The sequence below is a fragment of the Acinonyx jubatus genome, chromosome A1, assembly GCF_027475565.1.
Source record: "Acinonyx jubatus isolate Ajub_Pintada_27869175 chromosome A1, VMU_Ajub_asm_v1.0, whole genome shotgun sequence".
NCBI lineage: Eukaryota > Metazoa > Chordata > Mammalia > Carnivora > Felidae > Acinonyx > Acinonyx jubatus.
In genome coordinates, this window is record NC_069380.1 from 7226378 (window position 1) to 7232377 (window position 6000).

A 6000-nucleotide genomic window follows, 5' to 3' on the forward strand; every position below is an offset into this window, starting at 1 on the left:
TAGCGTCTGACCTTATGCCTGGCTGCTCTCAGATAATCACCCGCCACAGCCTGTGCCCTCCTTCCTGGCAGCCAAGAAAAGCCCTTTCTCAGGGTCAGAAAGGAGCACATCCGAAAAGTTAGCTTTGGGGTGTTTATAGAGAAACTAGACTAGACCGAGTGCTGCTTCCCCAGCGAGCCACCGGCCACATCCCGAGTCTGGTCCGAGCTAAAAGCGCAGGAGGGACAAACCCAAGGCCTCGCTTGATCCTCCCGCCTCCCACCAGAGACCCCAGGGCCTCATCCTATGAGTTGGTAGCGACACAGCGGCACACGTTGCCCTCAGGACTTTATCCAAATCGACTTCTGCATTCGCTTACATTATTTGTGCTAAATTTGCAATGTTCTCTATTTAATTGCCAGAAATAGCATAGCGTTGTGAGCTTTTGAAAAATGTTGTTATAATTGAGTAAAATAAACTTGTATTGTTTCAACTGTCTACGTTCTCCGTATTTAGAGCAAACTGCCAGGTTCTTACTCTTTAGAAGAAGATGGTTATAACGAGCACATTCTAACACTTACAGGAAGCCTCGTTAGCCTAACCATACTGAACCTTTCGTATTAAATTGTGTTCCAGGATGAGTGTTCTACAGAATCACCTTCCCTTTAAAAGGAATTGTTCCCGGGGCGCCTGGGTGGCTCAGTCGGTTGAGCGTTCTACTTCAGCTCAGGTCACGATCTCGTGATCTCACGGTCCGTGAGTTCGAGCCCCGCGTCGGGCTCTGGGCTGATGGCTCGGAGCCTGGAGCCTGCTTCCGATTCTGTGTCTCCCTCTCTCTCTGCCCCTCCCCCGTTCATGCTCTGCCTCTCTCTGTCTCAAAAATAAACGTAAAAAAAAAAAAAATTTTTTTTTAAATAAAAATAAAAGGAATTGTTCCCAGGGGCACCAGGGTGGCTCAGTTGGTTGAACTTCAGAGTCCTGGTTTCAGCTCAGGTCGTGATCTCACCATGCGTGAGAGCAAGCACCCCTCAGAGTCCACACTGACAGTACAGAGCCTGCTTAGGATTCTCTCTCTCTCCCTCTCTCTGCCTCTCCCCCATCCACGTGCTCCTCTCTCGCAAAATAAATAAACATTTAAAAAAAAAAGGAATTGTTCCACCTCCGAAAATGTTCTTAGAATCTTTAAAACTTAAGAGCAGCCGTGGTTTCCTGTATAGAAATGTCAAGAACAAATTGATCTATTCCTGTTCCATATCTGGACCGTGGATGTTGGCAGAAGCAATTGGTCCTGAGATGTCACACACACCAGCCACCTCCTACTTCTCCGCTTACCACCGCCCCCCCCACCCCCACCCCGGAGAGCTTCCTCCGCCCCGGATACTGTCTGCTCTCCAGTATAATTGTATGTGGAGCTCACAAAGCCCAGCAGAGGAGTTCTAGGAGTTGAGTCTGAGCCTGCCTCTGCAGCTGGCTGGCTGGCTGGGGGGAGGGCCCTACCTGGTCACTTCCCTTCATCGTCGCCATCTGTACACTAAGATGTTTGGTCTGAGTCCCCAGTTAAGTCGAGACAGAAGGACCAAGTGTTAGCCCTAAGTTTTCATGCCTCCACTAGGAAGCCGCAAGACTTGAGCACAAGTGCGACTTCGCAGAGTTCATTTTCTGCTTTAGTTGCTTTAGGAAACGCGGTCTCGGAGACATGTGAACCAAAAGTGCCGGTCTCGGCCGTGACCACTGACCTGCTAGTGTTAGTCCTCCCAAATGGCCCTCGCGTCATGGGAGAGGGAGCCAGAGCGGGTGGTTTTTCTCAGAGCAGGCTGAGAATGCTAACGGACATTTCCTCAGGTCGGATTCTGGAAGGATCGGTGGGGTCTGGAAGGTGGCTGTGGAGTTTTGAATTTTCCCGTTTGTTTCAGGAGGGGCAGGGCGGGGGTACAGAGCTGCCTCAAATCTCCTGGGAGAATTTATCATTCCTTCGCTGATGATCGATGTGACTTAGCGTGTCACTCACATTTTTATATCCTAGTGACATAATCTCCGCCACTCCAGAGGTCCTGCCGTTGTCTTCGGATCCTAAAGAGTAGCTGGCCCATAGTCAGTGCTTGTTTAATAGGCCCATGAAGTGAATCCCTGATGAAGGGAAGCCTCACACTCTCTCAAGGAATGTTAAACTTGTAAATATTGTCACCAGGAGGAACTGATGGGCTAGACTAAACCATGTGCACAGTAACACTGTGTATCACCCGTGGGCCAAACTTGTCAGGCTTTTTCCCCCAGCTTTGCTGAGATACAGTTAACATATAACATTGTGTCAGTGTAGGATGTAAAATGTGATTTGACAGAAGTAAACATTGTGAAATGATTACAAGAAGGTTACTTAGCACGTACATTACCTCACGGTTATCCATTTGTGTGTGTGTGTAGCGAGAACGTTTAAGATAAGCTTCTACCTGTGTCCAAGGAAGGTGCTCTGCCCCATTCTGTAACTAAGGAAACAGGACAGGGTAAACAGTTTGCCCCAGTCACTGTCACGGATCTGGGAAGGGGCCGAGAGGCTGTCTGAAGCCAGGACTGTCTGAATCTACAAACCTACATTCTTTTCCTGTACGCTATGCCAAACCCTATCTGAACTCAGCTCTCTCCAAACACCGGACTGGGATGTCTGGGTGTGTAATGGGCCAAGGAGTCCCAACTTGAGAGCCTGAAGAGCTTAAATAAGTCACGCATTTGGTTAAAATGGACTCCTGGCGGCCTGAATGCCCAAGCCCCACCCAAGGAACACGTGTCCTGGGCCAGTGTTTACTGCAGGCCGGCCGAGCCATCTAATCCACGCGGAAAACTTAGTTCTCTGGTTAAATGGTTATATGGCAGCTGACGGGAATATCGAAGGGGAATTACACTCCCACGTGAAGTAAAGATTTTAGGTTACTTCATAGCCAGCCCCTCCTTTTTTTCCATCCACAAGAATAGCAAGACTTGGGAGTAAAGAAATCTTAAGCTTCAAGGCCTCTTTGGTACCTTACATAACACCCATCACCCAGGGAGCGTGTGCTCCCCACCTCGGAAAGGCGCGTCAACAGGTCTTGGAATAAGCCCCGCCCTCATCGGAGAAGGCTAGTTTGCCCAACGCTCTGTTTTGAAAAGGCTGCTACGAGGCAGCGAATTGTTTAATTATTATTAATATTTAATTATTTAATACTTATAAAGTAAATTATTTAATCTACATTAAAACCGCCAACACGACACAGTAAGCAGAATTCAGGGGAATTTTATAACTAAGTCGTTTCTATTTGGGTCACCACGCTATCAATCTCAGTAGAAGGCCCTGGGCATTATCATGAAAAGGCCAATAATAAACAGATTTGGGTGCATCGTCAATAGTTTATTACTTGAGCTATTTGTCCCATCCGTCTAGCCCTGTGGCTCTCACCTTTGGTTTTCCTAACACGAAAATTCCCTGTGTGCAACATGAACCCTATAAATATACCTTATGAAATACCCAAGAAACATCTTTCTCCACCAGCCGGATGGATAGCTCGCCCTCAGCGCTTGTCCGCTATCCTTCGTAAATGGTTTTTTTCTCATTCGCTCCCCAGGCGTGTGGTTCCTCCCAGATGAACTAGTATATACCGCCCAGTTACAAGCCTCTATTTACTCCCAAGTTACAGGCCTGTCAGTCGGGGAGGATAGTCTTTGAAAGGTCAGTGTGGATTTTCAAACAAAAAACTGCAAGCCTGGTTTTTAATCCTATATCCTACGCGGAGAGCAACCCGTCCATTTGCTCGCTCACTCCGTCGGTAAAGAGAGCGAAGCAAATGGGACCAGCACACGCTGGGCCCAGATTGGAGCAATTTAACTCCCGGCCTCAAAGTCTTCCATAAGCCATGGTCGTATCCACCACATTTAAAGGTAGAGGGCATTCCTGAAGCTCACTGTTTGCTTCTCCAAATTTGTCTGGCCCTGCCCGCAGGCATTCCAATTTTCTACATTTGGGAAGCGGTCCGTGGTGATTCATTAGCACAAAAACAGCACAAATGCTTTCAGTTTCAATGTTTTTTTAAAGTCAAAATTTTCACTGTGACAAGTTCTAAAAATACGTAGGTGGCTAGTGAACCTCAAAACTATGTGTGTGAATCTCAAACATAAGCACAGAAGACAATACGTCATATATGGCCAGATCATGTAAAACTAAAAACACACTAAAAATATGCTTTAAAAAAGTTATCAATAGATGAAATGTTCACAGAAAATACAAACATCCAGGGGCGCCTGGGCAGCTCCGCCGGGTAAGCATCTGACTATTGATGTCAGCTCACGTCGTAGTCTGATGGTCCGTGAGATCGAGCCCCACGCTGGGCTCTGCACTGACAGCACGGAGCCTGCTTTGGATTCTCTCTCTCTCCCTCTCTCTCTTCCCCTCCTCTGCTCTCTCTCTCTCTCTCTCTCTCGAAAATAAATAAATGAGCATTTTTTCAGAAGAAAATACAAACATCCAGTAAGCACATGAAAAATGTTCAACTCACCAATAAATTAAAAAATGCAAACTAAAAGGATTTTTTTCTTTTTCAAAATAGCTGGGCTTTTTTTTTTTAATTTTTTTTTCAACGTTTTTTATTTATTTTTGGGACAGAGAGAGACAGAGCATGAACGGGGGAGGGGCAGAGAGAGAGGGAGACACAGAATCGGAAACAGGCTCCAGGCTCTGAGCCATCAGCCCAGAGCCCGAGGCGGGGCTCGAACTCACGGAGCGCGAGATCGTGACCTGGCTGAAGTCGGACGCTTAACCGACTGCGCCACCCAGGCGCCCCTACCTGGGCTTTTTAAAAAGTAATTCTGCTAACCAGAGTATGTTGATACAAATACTCTTGAAAAACAATTAGCAAGAGGGTAAAATGACTCCGTATTTCCAGGACTCACTGAAATGGTCTTCGTTGACAAAGAAATGCTGCTTCTAAAAGCTACATAGTGAGATTTCCATCCAATTGAGTATGTATCTTTAGGTATTTGCTGAAACTATCCTCAAGTAGTTGTCTTTTTGTTCTTGCCTTTGTTTTAATAACACTGTTATAGAACCATATTGACAAACATAGCAATAATATCAATGTAAAAAATGTAGATAACAAAGCTCTTTCCTTACATGTTAATTACATTCATTTTCCCATGTTGCCTTGTAGTCAGTCCCGTCCATTCGTTATAAGGTTGGGATGTTCTTTTGCAGGATGAGGTACCTGCTGTGAATTAGTGACCAATGAATTACTCTTTCTCTCATAAAAGGTCTGGAAACCAAAAGGTCTGGAAACCACTAGGAAGATGTGGCAAACCTCGAAGTTAAAACGAATGATTCACTCTCAGAAACGGGTGTTCCCCATCCCTAAATCTCTGAGTTCCACAGCTCTGTTTTAGTACCCAGGGGAGAATCAGTACGACCAGGGGTCATAATAGTGGTTCCGCTGAATCGGAAGTTAAGACGGCCCTATGCGAGGTCTGCCTCTTCTTAGCTAGAACCGCTGAACTGGGAATTTGATCATGACTATGAAAAGGAAACTGACATCATATCTTGGGAACTGGAGGAAGCTGAAGAGAAATCCTGGTACACCTCTGTGCACGATCATGTTTAGGCATAAAGGTTGGTGGAAGGTGACTGAAGCTTTAAACAGCCATGGCCAGATAGGCCAGACACATGCCTAGTCCGTATGACACACGCCTCTGTGTGAGTGAGAACATGGCATCGCTAACGTCTGTGACTTTGTGTATTGGCGAGCTGAGTGCAAGCTGGATCTTGGCGCCATTCACACCCTCCACTGGGAGCCGCTGTGTGGGTGACATCACCCACCAGATGAAGAATCAAAGATTATTCCTTGCGTTTTCTGTCTCTTTCTTCTTCCTTTCCCTCTTACGATTGAATATAATGTTTTGGTTCTCGGTGTGATTTATCCTTGAGTCTACAGCAGTGAGTGAACACTGAGGCAGGGCAGGAAGTAAAGCGAAATGGGCTGGAGATCCTGGAGCCCTCTGGCTCTACGA